Here is an 18,379-nt window from a genome sequence, read left to right as displayed (position 1 = left end):
CAAAATGTAGACAGCGAGTTGATTCACATAAAGCATGGAGTCCCACAAGGATCTGTATACTAGGTCCATTATGTTTCTTTAATTTGTATGTCAACGATTTGGCCCATCTATCGCCGCACTCTAAGTTATACGAATTTGCTGATGATGCTGCTTTAATATTACCCTATGAAAATTTTAATAAATGCATTACTTTGTTAGAGATATACACGACATAATGGCATGGTTTGAGAACAACTATATATTTGTGAACAAAGAGAAAACAGAGTTAATCTGCTTTCACAGCTCGTACAAAAAAGTGCCGCTAACTGAAAATCTATACTTGCATAGTGAGTGAGGCATTGGGCGCTCTTTACAAAGCATGCAGTAGGCTACCAAAATAAAGAACCTTGGTGTTATTTTCGATGGATCTTTCATTTGTCCATCACATACAGCATGTAGCTAAAAGACTCTGAGCAGTATCGCAGCTGTGTACAAAATCAGATCAATGTGTGATGTCAGGTTAAGAAAACTCACGTATAAGGCTCTAGGTGAAACTGTATTACGGTATGACGTTAAGATCTACAGACTTGCTTTGCCATATAGGCTAAACGTGTTAATTAGAATAATACAGAAATAACGAATAACATAACATGCGGAACAAACAGCAATTCCGTCAGCTACAGTGAGCGGATGGCAGAACATCGTATATTTGATGTTAAACAACTTTTTCTTTCGGTGGTACTTACGAAGCATTATTTTGATGAATCCCCCCAAAAAAAACGTAAAAACTTGTGATTTGCGCTAGACTGAGGCATTAGTTCTGGCTAAAGCGTTCACGAACTATATGGTAATAGAACAAGCTCATTGTATGTAATGCTCTGCTTTATTAAAATACAAGAAGCTCCCAACGTATCGTCATTTAGGAAAATAAAATATTTTGTACGCCGCATGGTCCTGAAAAATGGCTGCGAATAATCGTAGAAAACCGTGTGGCGGGATTTTTCTAATGACAGTTCACTGACTATTGTGTAAAACAGACTAGAGTATTGTGTTCTTTCTATTTGTGTTTGGTGACTGTTACTTCTCCAAAAGTTTACTACTATATGCGATGAAATAGGGGGTTGTGCTGTACATATATTTTGCCTGCTTTACTATGTCATTGCTTACAGTATTGCTCATGTAGGAACAAATAATAGAAATTACTTGTGCGACGGAGGAAGAGGTAAAGATAATAATTGGGAGGAAAGAAAGAAATTGTGTACTTCTATTATGCCTTGTTCAAGCCAATTATACAGTGGTTCACATAAAAGCATCGGTGCTTTCAAGAACTGCAAGTTGCCATGCTTGTGGCACATATAAGAAATTTAATTTTGTCGTTGTGCTTTGTGCCTTATTATTTTCTCTCTTCCTAGAGCACACAACTGTGTCATTCGGTTCATAGCACTGCCCAGTCCCGCTCAAACTCATCATTGCTTTGGCGGGCTGACGAAATGTTTTATTTGTATATCTCATCTTGTAATGAAAAAAGAAAGACAGATCCAATATTATTTTAATGGGACTGTTAGTGCGAATAAGCAATGTATGAAGTGCTGCAGAGGACGCGCTGAAAAGGGCCAGGCCAGCTCCTTCTGTTTACTGTATTAATAAAATGTTAATAAAAGTTCGGAAGAAGGTAACCTAGAAGTAATCAATTATACTATTGAGTAGCTCCTCAATTACTTTCGTGGCGCTGTAATTTGTAAGTCTAAGCAATAAATTATTTAATGAAGTATTTGTAATTGTAATCGATTACTTTTTTTTCCTGTAACATGTACAAGTCTGTTCTGTATCCAGTTTGTCGATGCCATCTGAGCTCGTCAAGTTTGATTAGCGTTATTTTTTAGCTAATGCTTTCCTCTTTGATGCGGAAGAATGCACACTTACCTAAATCAAGGCAGGTACGTGCCTTGATTGACATTTACTACTTTATCATCTTATATGATACGGCCTACAATTATTAGAGTTTCACTCCGTTAAGAAAACAAATACAAAGAGCTTGACAACACAGACGGCCATTCTAATCGTACATCGGGGTGTCAGGCTAATTATAATAAAGGCACGTTTCAGAAGGAAAACCAATAAAAGAAGTCAGCGTGGCCAGACATATTGATTCAAATGACAGCATGTGCGAGGCCGTGGTAGCGTGTGGTTTGTGTGCTCGCTACGCACCTTAATGATACCGATTAGCTTTTGAAGAGCTCTACATGTCGAAGGCCTTTATTAACGTCACTCGTCGCAAAATCTCACAATACACATATACTATACACGTCTGCGTGCGAACAGGTCCTGATTCATGTGCTAAATGAGAATCTTGGCTTGGAGTCCAAAGCTAGCTGGAAGGTTGACAGAAAACTTGGTTTGATCTGATTTTACGCGCGGCTCAACCAGTACGCTTTAAATAGAAGGCGTCACATATGGGGAATAAAGCCAACGTCTTAGCGCGCTGCTATTGTTGTGGCAGTCGCTATTGTGCGCCATGGAGTTTCGAGCATTCTGCATTGGAAGTTGGCGCATTGCGTGGTTTGGACTTCATGATGCGTGCCGTGAATTGCGGCGACGCAAGGTGGGAAGCGAGTAATTTTAATATGATTTGCTCCATGGAGTGCTTGGGAGCAAAAAGGGCTGATAGTGAAAGACTGACTGTTTATGCGCATAAAACAACAGAAATAAATTAGAATATAAGTTTTCAAGTTCTCCGGAAGTTCGTGATAAAGCTTTCACTGTATACATTTAATGAATTTTGTGCTTATCAGTATCATGTAATTTCTTCTATTGCGTCACATAATTTATAGGCAGTAGTACGTAGCAGACATGCGATCGCATACCATCCTTAGTAATGTGTGAACTTCAATTTTCTGTACCTAACCTTTTGCACTTTGAGAAAGGTTATATGAAATTAACGCATTATCTTCAAATTTATTCAGCCGGCTTACTAGGGTGGCCCAATGAGTGTGTAGCAGACGCAAGAATCATTAAAACATTCTTGACGTCATACCAGCCGAAAAATTCTGTGAGGCCTTAAGTTTAGAAGCCCAGATTCCCAGTAACAATTACAGCTTCAATATTAACAAATTAATATGACGTCCGCCTGCTCTATTTGCTTTGTTCGCTCGCTGAAAAGGTTCAACCTACTTGTTGGCTCGTTTAGGTAAAAATACACTGGTATTTAACCTTTTAATATGGCCTTCCGGACCTCACTTTGACTTTTCCCAAGTTTTTTATTTTCGTTTTTGTACAAAGGCTGATTCACCCTACTTATAGCCAATTTTTTTAGCCTACAACCTTCGTGATAAAGACGTAAAACGCAACGCTTACAATATTGAATACTTTAAAGATATACTTTCAAGCGATTGAGCGAGAAACCTTAAACAAAGAAAAATCTGTCTGCAAAGCTTTAACAGATCTTCATAAATTCAGTTTCTTTCTCGCTGAATGCCGATCGGGTTTCTAGCAGTGAATATAGAAATAAAAAGAAAGCAGGATGTCCAACAAGCTTGTTGGAATCATCTTGAAGCGAAGCATTCTAGAATCATTTCAATTAGCTAAGGACCATTTTATTTCATTACCACCTTATGTAATTGTTCACACACGCCGCAGCTGTGTAGTAGCCTTTGATAAGTCTACTCCTAGGTGCGCTTACGTAGCAAGACACCAGCGCCAACACCGGAGAAAGCAGCCGGGAAGCTAGGTTTAGATGCTTCACGTGACTGAAGGTAATAAGATAGCATTATGAAAATTGCCAGGATAGCACAGCCTGAAGGAGCGGTACTGTTGTCAGAATCGACTCACCAAGTGTCCACCTTTGATCACGCAGTATCAGGGATCGGCCAGCTTTCGATTCCGATATCACCCGAATCTTCCCACTTTTGATTCCATCATTCCCCAGGTCGCCCACTTTTGATTCCGTAATCACCGGAACTGGCCCACTTTTGACTCCACGATCACCGGAATCGGCTCGCTTTTGCTTCCACCATCACCGTAATTGACTCAGACTTGTATAAAACAACTCCAGGAAAGGACCAGTTTCTTGGGAGATATGACGCAACCCAATCACACGCCGATAGTCTCACGTTCGCGCCTACAGCGCGTGAATCGCGCAGGCATTGGCTTTTCGCCTGAGCTGACAATTCTCCCGTTCACTTTCGTGGCTACTTGTGTATGCGAACAAACTTAGCAGCGTCAGCACCACTCGCGTCCTAGGCATTTGTGGAATATGTGAGTAGGTGTTTTTGTTCTATTAACGCATTGCGCCTATACATGATCTTCACCGAGTTTTTCCTGCATATATGCTCGAAGGGGGAAACGAGCATGTCGTTGCCTCTAATTAGTTCAATACGAACCATCCGCAACCTTCAGAGAGAACTTCTTTCGCCTAAAGACGACTTTTGCTCTTTGCCATAGGCACCTCACGTCGGCCGCATGGGGCGGCAACGCTTTCATTCGTCAGCCCAGCGTCGCCGACAGCAGCCGCTATAGGCACGCCAAACGAGACATTCCAATCGACAACAGAGGCACGCACGCTTCATTGCTAATCTTGCGTGTTACGCACCGATGTTAACCAAGCTGAAGCTGTGGAATGTTCGCGCTTCTGACATCGATTGCAAGCATGTGCAGTTATGCGAAGCATGCGTCTTTTGGCTTTTTACGGACATCGGACACGCCTGCATCGTGATAAGTTACTGGAGGTGTCGCGGCGAATATGCATGGCGTTACTCACGTTTTGGATTCCCTCGTTCGCTATATATAAGCTGTGCTTTGTTGTACTGCTGCCACTCGGGAAATTTTCAGCGTGAGGCGCCTAAAAACTACGTTGTGACTTGAAGCAGATCGCCTCTTCCAGCGTGCAGTGATACACGTTTACTATCCTGTGGAACACACAAATAATAAAAATTAATTTAAAATTGGGTTCTTACGTGGCGAAACCCCTATATGATTGTGAGGCACGCCGTAGTGGGGGACTCCGAATTAATTTTGACCACCTGAGATTCTTTACCGGCCCCTATATGTGAGTACATGGGTGTTTTTGCATTTCGCCTCCATCGAAATGCGGCCGCCGTGGCGGGGATTTCATCCCGCGACCTCGTGTTTACCATGCAGCACAACACTAAAGCGACTAAACAACCACTGCTGATCACATAAATAGTAAAAGCAGCAGAAAGCACCGACACTGGTTTTTTATAGTTTGTACAGAATTTCACCATGTTAGGGGCTACTGCTTCGGTGTGACCGGAACGTATATGCTTATTCGCATCGCATGGCGGTACCATCCCGTGTCGGTGAATTCAGTAGATTCAAAGTGCTGTATTGAAGAAACGCATTCTTACTGCCGTAATCAGATGTCGTCGAAAACTATGAGTGTGCAGCTTTAAAAGAATAAAAATGCAGGTATATTGTATGATAACAGCTTTCCCGTTGTTTTTTCTTTATTTATGAATTATATGTCAGGCACGGTTCCTAACGCTCTGTCGCCAACTTCAAACAGGCGACGAATATAATCCCTATTAGCATCGATATAGCCTTTTCGTTAGTGAACATTGTGACACAGTGGCGTACTCATAAATGTGCGCAAAAAATGTACCCTGTAGCACAATTCTATTCCTAAAACTTCGTAGTAAAATATTGTATTTCTCTGAAAAAAATATGAGCATTCATAAACGTTATGCAGACGTTAAAATTTGCCTCACATTGCCAAATTTGCTTTGAGGTATTCATTCTGTTTGATGAGCCTCTATAGTTCGCCAATTTACCTTGAAAAGTGGGCAGGTTTTAGGAATTCTGATCCCACTTTCCTAGCATACCAATTTATTGATCGTACTGCGGTACAACTAAGTACAACATGCCACTATATCAGACTAATTGCACACGTGCGTCAACGTATCGGTAGCCAGTGCCGTTTATTATCAGCGGCATGCTTTTATACGGTTGGGACATATGTACATCGCTGCCAGCTTGCTACCCGTTACACTAATAACTGCTGTAATAAATAATCCAAATATCAATAAAAAAACTCACTTCATCGTACGTTATGGCAGTGCCAAATATGAGCTGTAAGAAATTTTCATAAAGCTCCCAGATTTGGTTTGGTTTGGTTTGGCTGGGTGCCTATGGGTTTGGCTCAGCCCACTACGGGAGATCGGTCACGAACGGGCGGCAGTAGGTAAAACGTAAAGAAATCCCAAATGGAATGTTGTGAGTCAAGAATGTGATGTTCCTTCAATACCAATTGCGTCAATTTTAAGGCTGCGATATATAAAATTTTAAGGTAATATTCTTGTTTTGATGGTGGGGGAACAACAAAAAGTGATGAAATTAGCATGGCAGTATCTTTGTTTCACTTACAAAATTAAATATGACATCGCATACGTTACTGTTCTAGTATCCTAATGCTGACGCTCCAAGAAATAGTATCACAGGAAGCGTCATGGCCAATCCAACTTGGCAAAGGAGACCTTCCAGAATTCATTTTTCTTGCACGTCGAACCTACGACATTCTATAAAGAAATGTTCCATAGTTTGCGGTTCATTACAATAATAACTTTGAGGGGAAGCAACTGAAATAGACCTGCGGAAATAAAAATTAAGCATTGATATTCGGCAACGCATTCTCGTAAACAAAACTCTCTTCTTAATTTTCTTTCTTTCTTCTTGTCTGACATATTCCTCTTGGAAATATTTTTTTAAGATCTTGCAGCAGTGATGTTTGCCCAAGGCCATAGCATCCTCCGTACCGTGCCTTTAAGAGATGCCGCCGCTAGTGCGTTTGCAGACTCGTTTAAGGTTAGTCACATGGGCCCTGGTACCCATGCCAAATAGACGATGCGTAAATTTTGGGGGTAGATAAATAAAATTCTCGGAGAATGGTAGATAAATGTGGCACTGTTAGAGCAGAACAAATGGACAAAAAGTCGGTTATGATCACGGCTGAAGAAAGAGATGGGGCAATGTATTACCCCGTTTAAATACTTGTCTTTTCTTTTCCTGTGTGATGTCTCGCTGTAAACGATAAGGGGGAGTATATATTTATTTATTGTTTGTGTGGAAAACCTCATACAATGAAAAAAAAAGACACCTTACCTGATAAAAACAATACAGAATACGATTAAGTCATGAATACTTAAGCCATGCGTCAACAAAAGCTGAGCAGTTTTTTCTTTCTTTTTATGCACATCTAAAATTTTTTTTTGTACTTTCAACTCGTGACTCACAACCGCTCTAGGGGACTGGCCAGGAGCGGGATGGATAGAGCTGATGGCTATAGAAATGAGCATTAACTTGAAAAATTTAGAAGTGATTGTATCACTACAGATAGAGAAAAATGAAGGACGTAGGCTGAATTGAAAATAACTGAAACAAGTACAAGAAAAAGCAAAGAGTGCAAGGACGCGTAATAAACCTTGCCTAAAGATCACATATACTCGTTGTAACTCTGTTAAAATTAGCTTGTTCTTAATTACATGTAATGAGGTGTAACACAATAGGCATAAATGTTTCGTTTTTGGAGTTCCAAGTACAGGGACATAGATATTGTTTCAATGAAGCTATCGACCTCAGAAATTGCAAAAGAAAGAGAGAGAGAGAGAGAAAGAAAGGAAAGCTAGCAGAGAAAACGGAATGTTCTCCCTGGTGCAACCCCGTCTGCACACACGACTACCAAGTTCTATTCACATATGTGGCGCAACGCGCGAGCACTGTTTCGGGACCACTGAAAGCTACAATGCCCGGACGTATTCCATTCACGTGGCACTAGAAAAAACAAAGCCCAAAGAGGACAAATACGAATCGCTCCTGCGCACCCTTTCAGCTTTGTAACATGTTTCCTCAGACAAAACAACGTGAACGAGAGGAAAGGAAGCGTAACAGACACGGTGCAGGCTAGCCGAGTGACTTCTTCCTCGGAGCTCGGGATGGAAACGATATTTCTGCTCTGCAACTACATTCCAGACATTGTAAGACATCCGCACAGGGCTTTTGCGCAAAAAACAAGGTGCGCTGCTGCGTGTTGTTCTGCACTCGTTGTGTCTCCTTCCTTCCTTCCTTCTTGTTTTGTTGCGATGTTCAGTATAAGGTTATCTTGCCCCTCAACCCCTATAACTTACAGTGGACATTACATTTACGAGATGCTATAAATTGCCTTGGCTCTTCGAACGTTCAACGACTCCAGGTGGCGCAAGACGCCTTGCGCAAATGTAGAGACAGGGTGGTTCTCGCAAGACTCGAAGACAGGTCCTTGCAAGGCCTGTCTCTTATCTGGGATTCAGCACTGTTGGGGATTTCATGAGAAATGACGCGAAAACAAATAGAAACATGTTGATTTTGTTAATCAGAATAGAAAAAAATAAGGATAGGAATCGGACATAATTAACTGGTAAGATGATGCGCGTGTCTGCAGCTTTTCTAAAACGTGGTATAGCCGGAACCATCCTTAAAAATGCTGTGTACACGGCTCGCAATGTTACTATGTAATGCCAACCTTGAAGAAAATATTGGTACACGACAGATAGATGGGAGAATGTGTGTCCGTGTGTGAACATATGTGTGTGAATGGATGTGAGATGTGAGCTGTGATGGGATGCACCTTCTTATTCGACGAGAGTACTTAGCCAGATTGCATAGCGCTGTAATTAGTTAACATCACTATTAATATCTCAAATGTTCATTGTAGACTGCAAATTCTATTTGATGCGAAGCGCACACGTCTTTCTGTGGGACGTTTATAATCTATGATACAGCGCTGTTGGGGATTTAGTGAACAACGACATGAGAACAAGTCGAATTGGGTCAATTTTGTAAACCAGGACATGGAAAAATTAGAAAAGAAAGCCGGTCAGTTATCCTGTAAAATAAAATGCGCATTTGCATGGCTTTAAGGAATGTGCTAGAGCGGAAAAAAATGTTTTAAATATACCTTATACGCATTTTATAATGTCACAAGGGTCAACCTCGAAAAAAAGAAAAGATATTGCTACGATTAAGAGATGTAGTGATGATGATGACTATAATGCACTTTTGAGACATGGAACGTACCTATGCAAGAGTAAATTCGCCAAGACTCGGGTGTTCGTACGCACAGTTCATAACGTTAGAAAAATTAAATTGAAAAGATAAAACTGCAAACGAAAAATCATGTGCAATTGAGTAGGGAAATCCCCCTCACCCCTCCCCCGATATATGGAAGGTAGCATTTATGGAAAATAAATAAAGATTCACTGAATTACTTACTATAGGAAAAAATTGTAATACTATAATAAATTAGCAAGGAAAGTAAGAATTAGCATGATAAACACTTTGTTACATTATTGAAGTCACAGACAGCTTCAAACACGACTGTTGATAAAACCCATTACAAAGGCTCCGAAAGATAGCTTAAATTGAGGCCAAGTCCACTGAGCAGTGTGCTTCAAGAAATATTTTTCTTTGTATTATAAGCCGACGACAGGTTAAAAAAATAATTGTCAATAGATTCCTTGACAAGCAAATATGACTAATGTTCTTGCTAAAAAAAATGTGTGGATGAATTACTGCCTTTGTTAAAATAATTCCTAACAAGTGCTTGAAAGCGCTATATGCAATCCAGGTTTCAAGTGGGTCAGTCATGTACGGGTAGCTCCTTGAAGCATGTAATTTATTGCAGGCAACCGAAATTCTTATTGGAACTGCTCGAAAGAAACAGCTTCCCTGGAAATTAAGTTGTGATACAGCAAGGTTGCACAAGTTTGCAATTCTTCCTCTGCCGCTCTCTGATGTGCAGGGTTCGATCGCACTTCTCTGAGCATGCTGCCACGCAAGCTTCTCGGATAGGAATACTGAGTACATAATAATCGATTGCTTACAAAGATATGCGTTCAACAGAACAGCCCTGCGCTAAGCTACAGCGGGGCTGCATAACATACGTGCCTGGCACGAATAGCCTCTTCCGATGCCCTACTTTCTTTTGTTCTAAGTGAGCTCTGAGATCTTTGTGCGCGTCCCAGTACTCACTAAACAGCACAAAGTTCGTTGTCACGGCAATAGGCTAGCGCCGGGCCTACACCGGAAGTTATGTCAAAAGATCGTGAGCCTAGAACGAGCGCGCTCCTGGATCAACTGCATCGGGGATTAACAATGCTGAAGGAGAATAAAGTGAGAGATAAATATTTAAAGGAACAGCTGCTGGCCGTATTGCCCAGACGCAGGTATGCAGAGCGCTGGTCGGTTCCAGAGAGTGAGAAGGCGAGTGCACGCGTATTCGTGTCCGTATGCCCCACGGTACAGAAGAGCTGGCTTCTTCTCTCTCGGGTCTGCCATCCGGCATACTCGAGAAACGCCGCCGCAGGCTAATGCCTTATTCATAGACGGAGCGCCCTGCCCGTTAAGCAGACTCGGTAATGGGAAGTCCTATTTTCCTCTGCTGCCTCCTTGTTCCTATAGGTTGTCAGGGTCGAGGATTCATCCGGCGCTGGCGTAAGAGTTCTTGCACGTGAGAATTACAGTCGGCGCCGAAGAAAGATAGCCATTGCGTCTTCTACCGGTATACGCGCTGTAGTTATTCTCGTTCTTTCGACAGTGTGGGGAAAGGCTTACCAGTATTAATGCTTTTTCATTAATGTAACAGACACACGGAAGTCTAACTAGCACTTTGCCTCCGCATAAACCTTGCGATCAGGTCTGTTACGACGACTCGCAGTAACCAGAAGTGGCTCTTGGTAAAACTTTACTCCATTCCCAGAGTGATGTACATTTGCAATCTGCCTTGGAATCGGGGCTGATGCTGGATTCCCATGTGATTCCCATCATGGCTTTGCGGCGGGATATGCAACCACGTATTCTGCACTCTGTTTACTTTCTTTCAGTCATCTCCATGATTACTCAGTCTGACTAGTTTCTTGCACCCATTTTGTAATACCGCATAACACTATCGTTAGGAAGAAGTATTTTGACGCATTTTGCACAATATGCAAATCACGTTTATGTTAGATACATGCTACGCTTTTACTATTTCATGGAAGAGAGGGATGTCAAAATAATCTTGCCCCACAAATAGTTGTTTGCAAGTTCGAACTTTGGCTGTGCGAGCGCGTATTAAAACAGTAATCGAAGGTGTTAGCTAGCATCTCTGGCATCAGCAATTGCTAAAGTTATATTCTGAGGCTGCGGATATCTTTAGTTTCACCTTCAATATCTTAACATATCTTAAAAATACTTCTGGCTTGCTTCACTGACTTCTGTTCATCACAGTATTGTCGATTCTTCGGACGCTTCAATAAAATTGTGCGCTTTTGTCACCAATGTAACCTTCCGAGGTGGTCATAAATGTCTCGCTGGAAAGGAGGGAGGTAGATAACGATGAACGTTTATCACCTTTTTCGTCTGGATCCTAGAATCATCTTACCTTTTTGCGCAGCCCATGTCAAAGGGAAAGGTAGTGTTAACTTTAATTGAAATAGTGCATAATTCCATTATGACTTTGTGCCTTCCATATAGTTGTCCGTTTGAACCAAGTTTGAACCATGTTCAACTGACAAAGAACCGCAGAAGATTGATGCCGCATAGCTCTGACAAACAGCTGACCTAGGAATGAAGGACACATCGAGCATTCTAAAAGAAAAAAAAAGTTTTGTTTAATTTTAGGTTGGTCCACAGCATTCTATGCTATAGATATAGTATGTACAAGTCAGAGCCTGTGAGACTAAGGATGCGGACGCACGCGTATGCACGTACGCCGGTTAAATTTCGTGCTTGATGTTCGATCAGCCACACTTGAAATACCGCAAAGCTGCGATTCAAGGGCCTTGAACAAAGCCATGCTAAACCAGGCGCGAAGCATTCTCGCGCATGAGCCGCCCCACATTCCGTATACGTGCCAGTTGGGTTTCCGTATTTGACTTCCGATGTCAGTTATCCGAACAAGCAAAACGCATAGGCGTGCCGCATCTAATTCTAAGCACGGCGGTTGATGAGGAAAGGCGAACCGCATAACATTTCTTTCGTTTCTCGCATAGCGTTTAGTGCAGTGGGACGTGTGCCTTCATTAAAAAAGAAAAAAAAAAGAAAAAAAAAGACGTTGAAGCTTGCATTCTTCCTTTAATATCCGACAGCCAGGCTCTGAGAAGATGCAGAAGGATGCCTTACATGTGTACCGTGCCATGAATCTACTCGTCATTTCACGCCAAGTTGGCCACCGCCGGAAATTGAGAAAGCTGGAAAGTTCCGATGCCGCCAGGAAATGAAAGTCATTGCAAGGTAAGGTGCTTCTAGCTTCTGCAGACAGGTAACCTCGGTAAGCACGACAGCTGTGAGCAGGTGGGGAACTCTACGGACGCTTACTTCATGACGATTCTATGTTCTCAGCTGTACTTAGGGGGAAAATTTCGAATTTAATTCTGGAGTTTTACGCGCCGCAACCACAATTTGATTATGAGGCACGCGAACAATTTCGAAGCAAGGAATCGATGGGAATGGAAGAAAATAAAACCACAGGCCCACTAATACATTTGGTCTTAACATTTATTGAAGGTGAAAATTGTACCTTCATTTCTTTTTTATCAGAGAAGTTTAGCGCATCTCAATCATTATTAAATAATAAATATTTATTAATGAACAATGGACATCGATTTTTTCGCCCTATCCACCCCGTTAAATGAGCTAAAGGCAATAAAGATTTATTTGCTTATATTGGCTCATTTTAATTGAAATAGTGCAAGAAACGCAGGGAGCATCACTGTATGCTGAATACTATGTGCACACGCCAACCTTCTGTTGCCCTTCTTTGTGGACTAAGGTTGTTGATATGTCCAAGCCTAGCGGTCATCTGTGGTTCCCAGAGAATAACTTCATGACAGAGGTATAGGTAACGCCAACGTAACGCTCGTCTTTGTTAATGAAACAATGTCGCCTTGCGCATGACCGCTGCCTTATCTAGGACGTTACAGACTCCTATACGATATCCGAACTGGAGCCGAGTGAACTGGCCGCCTAGTTGGTACTTCATCTTCAAGACGACAGTGCTTGACACACAGAGGACGAAATGAGAAAGAACACTGACTAGGCGCTGTCAGTGCATCTGCACTATTGAACAGCTTTTCGCACGGGCCATAACTATTGTCCTCACCTTGCGCAGCTTTTATGCGCCGGTAAATCCACTGGGGCGGCATGGCATAGAAAAAACTCAACAACACAAGCGGTTTTCCTGGCCTCATTTTCTGATGCAAAGGCAGCATCTTTTCATTCTCATCATTCTCACAGCTAGCAGCTAATTGATTGTCGTGAGAAAAGTGAATTCCCTTGTCTTGCTTCAAACAGCGCCGAACGAGGGGAAGGACACTGCTAGCACCAGAAGGGCAAGGGCACTGCATGTAAACATTGGGACTTTGCTGGCGAGTTGGACTCCTCTTGGTTTGTTACGGATTGTGGTGGACTACAAGTAGCAAAAAAGCAGAGAGAAGTAGTTACTGGTAAATATTAAAGCAAAGAAAGAGGCTGATGTGTACTCGGTGTCAGAAATCAGTTATGTTGGAAGCAGGTGTATCCAACTCTCTATCTGTCCAACTAATGCAAGTAGTGCTGGCTGGTGTCGCCATGTCCAGCCCAGTGGCAAACCGCTTATAATGCTGTGTTGTGCTTTTATTGCATCACATCCCGGTGATTCAGAGTGCACACAGACAGACTTGTGAGCTTTCAGTTTATAAAGGAAATGCAGTCTTGCCAAAGAGTCCTGATCTTCTCACAAATACATCCCGAATAATAGCCCCGAATGTTCTGGCCGCATAAAAGACCTTAGCAATTTTTTATGGTATGACCGCTGGTACACTTTTGAAGGCTTTCGCCTTAAATCTCTGTTTCCAGGCCAAGTTGTGAGGTACAAAATATATAACGTGACCCCAGGAAGGCCAGATGCGAACCAAAGCATGTCCAGCCGTGTATAAGAAAGGACTAATGATTAGCAGAGATAGTTCATGATTGATCAATGATTGTGTTAAGATGGATTAAGGAGAAATAGCGTGGATAATGGTGGATTAAGGAGGATTAAGGTCGATTACAGTAGTCGTAACAAGGCTTTCGCCTTCGCGCCTCTTAGGTGATCGCTAAGAAAACCTGGAAATTTTAAGACGAAAGCCATAGATCTCAATGTTTCAAGGTCGCGTTGTGAGAAGCAGAAAATATTACGTGACCCACTTAAGGTCAGAATCGAGACAAAGCATGTCCAGCCGTGTATGAGAGATGACGAATCATTAGCAAAGTTAACTAATGATTGATTATTGTTTGGATTAAGGTGAATTAGGATGGATTAGGGCTGATTAAGGTATGAGTCGTATGAGCCATTGCATTTTTTGCTTGCTTACGGAAGTATGAGCCATTGACTTTTTGGAGGAACAGTCGCGTACGAAACGTTCAGGCTAGACAGACAAGCTTCGCTTGTAAAACACGTCAAAAACACTCTGGTTGATGGCATATTTCTCAAGGAGATTCCTGTAAACTAAAAAAAAAACTAATGCCTTTGAAAATAATATTTGGTAAATTTCGGCGTGGGTCGTAATCAAACCTGTGCCTCCGGCGTGCGAGATGAGCACGCTACCCCGATGCCACGGTCGCTCCACGGTTATGATGGACTAAATGTGTGCCTAGTGCGTGCGTCGTTGCGCTAGAGGCGGCGCAGCGAATGCGTATGATGTGGTTACACGTCATGAGTGCACAAAATGAGTGTATGAAATAAAAAGCATTAATGTCCAATTGAACACCGCTGAGCGGTCCTTCGAATTATGAACTCCTCGTGGGCAAGCGAGCGCGTTGAGACGCTTGGTGCGCTTTCATTTGGCCTTACCGCGGCGCAGTTAAAACGCAGGCGCGAGCTTACGCAGACAAAGAACGCGCAGAAAAACAAAATCATTTCACGAAAAGTACTATAATGCTTTCGCACACGTAAGCAGTCTTAAGTGTCTCTGCCAAATTTATTCCCCTTATTTATTTTCTTTTTTCTTTTTCAGCGAAAGTTGTATACGACCGGCTTTCCGTAGTTTCTTTCAGCGTCCGGAAACAGAGACGGATTTAACGATTTATAACAAACTCATACGGGTGCAGTGCGGCGGCGCAGATGTCAAAATGCGGAACATCTAGATTAGAACGCTCACCGATAACAATAGCGCGACGTCAAGGTTGTTGCAGTTTATAAGCAGGAGAGGTATCGGTGCTAAAAAGAGCTGCGTTATCGACGCGACGGACACGTATAGTTCATACACCCGAAGAACGACATGCGTACCAGGAGCGCCGGAGGGAACAGCAACGAGAGTGTAAACGGCGCCGGCGCGAAGCGACCACCGACGAAGAACGTTCCCGCGATGCTGAACGAAAACGACGATAGCGAGCCCGGACACCTCCGAACGAGCAACGACGCCAGACTAGCAACGCGAAAAATGACAATCATTCCACTCTGTGAAGATGTAATGGCGGCGAAAGCACCTTGCTTTTCATTTGAGAGCTTTGAATGCCGTCAGCTTTCGCTGCCATTTGACAGAGTGAAATGGGTGTCATTTTTTTGTTACGACCTTGACGCGGCGACGGTGACGTCACCAGTCTTTTAATGCCACCAATCATTTATTATTATTAATATTAAACTGTTATCACGTGTACCAATCAGTTACAATTTTTATAGTCAGAAGCTCCACAGCAGGCTTTCTTGCACACATGCTTGTAATGCGGAAAAGTAAACTTTTGAAGGCGGCCTGAGAAGAATGGTTTTCTCTCTGATCGATTTTTCCTTTTCTTTTTGTTTCAGTTGGTTTTTATTGCTTCTAAAGCCATCGATCAACTACATTCACATTATTATAACGATAAAATTTCTTAACTTCACAAGTAATGCATTTCTGTGCAGATACAAGGCATCGCAGTTTTCGCGTGACAGACCGATTTTGCTGGCATACTCACCAAAGAATGCTTATGCATTAAAAAAGTGGGCAAAAATTCCCCACTCGAGAATTTTCATATAGTCAGAAGCAATCTTTTTAATCGTTACTTATGAAGTTTATAACGTACCCTCGAAGCCAAGACTATGGCTTTTTTTAAGAGATAAGCAAGTGCAATGTATATCATACACACATTTACTATCTGCCCAGTAAACTCTTTTACACTACCAATCTTGCGTTTGGTAAAGGAAAGAAACATTGCTGTAGTGCTTTTTTTCTCGCAGAATTTGCCCGCTGACACGCTCGCCCTCTTTCCAAAGAACGGGTCCTCTTCAGAAGCCTCTTTCTGTTGTTTCAGACGCAATTTTCTGGTTGCGTGCGTTACCCGCTTCCCTGTCCACGCAAGCGCTCGCCTGCGTTCTAACTGCGCCTCGGTCAGGCCAAACCGAAACGCGTCAAGTGTCTCAACGCGCTCGCGTGTCTGCGAGAAATTCATAACGGTGTTCTATGCCGCTTGTTCATGCACGCGCCCGTGGCGTAATGGTCTCAATATCGGCCTTCTGTACTAAACGCTGTGTGCTTGAATCTTGCCATCGGTCAATTTTAATGGTGTTTATCGCTTTCAAGGTTAAGCTCGCGCGACCGTGCGCGGCCGAAGTACAACTCCCCCGTTACATACCCTCCCCCGCTGCCATGGTGCAATGCACGCTTCCACCTCTTGCTCAGGCGAGATTGAGCCGCCATCGTCGGCTCACCGTCGCACCCTTTCACTCGCGCACGCAGTGTCCGGCGCGCGAGGACGACGTTACCAAGAGACGAACCCACTGCGTATGCATCGCTAAGAAAACTAGTAGCAACTGCCAGAAGAAGTCATGCCGGTGCACATCCGCATGCCTTGCTCCTCCACTTCGCTCAACGTTACCTACACATTCCTCTATAGGTGGCGGGACTTTGCCGCGCGCTGAACGCGCTCCTTCGTACTATCTGAGGCGCGCGATTTTCCTCACCTCCAGGCGCCTTCCTTGTTCGCTTGCTTCGCGGCCTCAAACACCACAAACTTGAAGAGGCGGCCAGTTCGCTTGCGCGTAAAAAGCTATGCGGATACCATGCGCTGTGCGAATTGATAAGCAAAGGTTTGTGTGCTGTCTGCTTTGATTTGACGATAATTAGCGGGGATGTTGGCGGCGAATGTGTAATTTATTCAGCGTTTAGTCCAATACGCCAATACGCAAGTGGTAAGTTGATGTTAAACGTTACCTTGCATGTACCATTGCTGTTTCCCTCCGTAGTCCACAGAATATACAGGGAGATTTGTTTGATTGAGGCGTTGTTGTACGTCATTGTTCATAATCTCGGAGAGTTGAGCATTATGATTGCTTCACATGGCACACCGCATCGTGGCAGAAGTGTTAAACTTTAACTGAATTATTGGGCTGTACGTATTTCAATTAATTATTATAAAATTGTACGCATACTTTGTATACTTACATTCGCGGTCTGCACCACGTTTCGCTGCGTAGAGAAGGTGATCCTGTTACGCGCGACGCTTTTTTGGGTGCCCGGATGTCCTCGACGCTGAGTGCATGCTTTGGAGCCATTTTGCTGGCGCTTGTTTACGTGCTCCTTCTGTATACGTGAGCAGCCCGCTGATGAAACTCCAGCGCCAAACGTTCTCTTCAGGCTATGGAGGATTGTAATGTTTACACTGGCTCTCCACCTACATTTTTGTCGCATAGGAAAGCAAGCGCATCACTTGCCATACGCACAAACTACGCATCCCGGCCTGCAGCGGCGCCGGCCGGAATGTGCGGACGCGAGCGCCATCTGGTGGTGTTGCGAAAAACCAAGCGGCACGCGCGGCAAGACCATCGCAGCAGTGCCCGGAAAGTCTAGAGAAGCGCCAAAGAAAGCTGTGCTTTAAAACAGCACTTTCTTTAGAATGAAGAGTTTGCAAAGTCACAGAATCTGTTTGAAGCCACAAGGACCAACATCAGGCAAATATATGTACTAAGGCCTCCAGCCTCCTCCCCCTGGTCTACGGAGGGCAGGAGCCCTCCGTGTCAGGCGTGGTGGGGAAGCATAGGACAAAAGAGCAAGTGTAGCAGATGTCAAACGTCAAAGAAATAACGTAGCAAATTTCCCACAAGGAGGTTTGAGCCCACGACCCCACAATTACGAGCCCGACGCTTTGCCACCGCGCGATGAAGCGAGAAAACCAGACGGTTGAGCTCACTATTGAAGAGGCTCTGGATCAGCTAATGTTATGCACCAATGTAGTGTTATCGCTATAGTGAGAAGCCCCCCCCCCCCCCCCCACCCCCCTATAGTTTCTCAAGAATAATTGTTGAAGACGCCTTCGTCGTTCCTCTTCATGAACTTTTCATGAACATCGCCGTTAATGTTGAATCCTCAACTAATGGCGCGTAACCACAATGATATAAGGCGTCAGTAGGAAAGAACGACGAGAACTAAAACAATAATTCACG

This window comes from Dermacentor andersoni, chromosome 5 (genome assembly GCF_023375885.2).
Source record: "Dermacentor andersoni chromosome 5, qqDerAnde1_hic_scaffold, whole genome shotgun sequence".
Lineage (NCBI taxonomy): Eukaryota > Metazoa > Arthropoda > Arachnida > Ixodida > Ixodidae > Dermacentor > Dermacentor andersoni.
Note: the sequence above shows the minus strand (reverse complement) of the source record.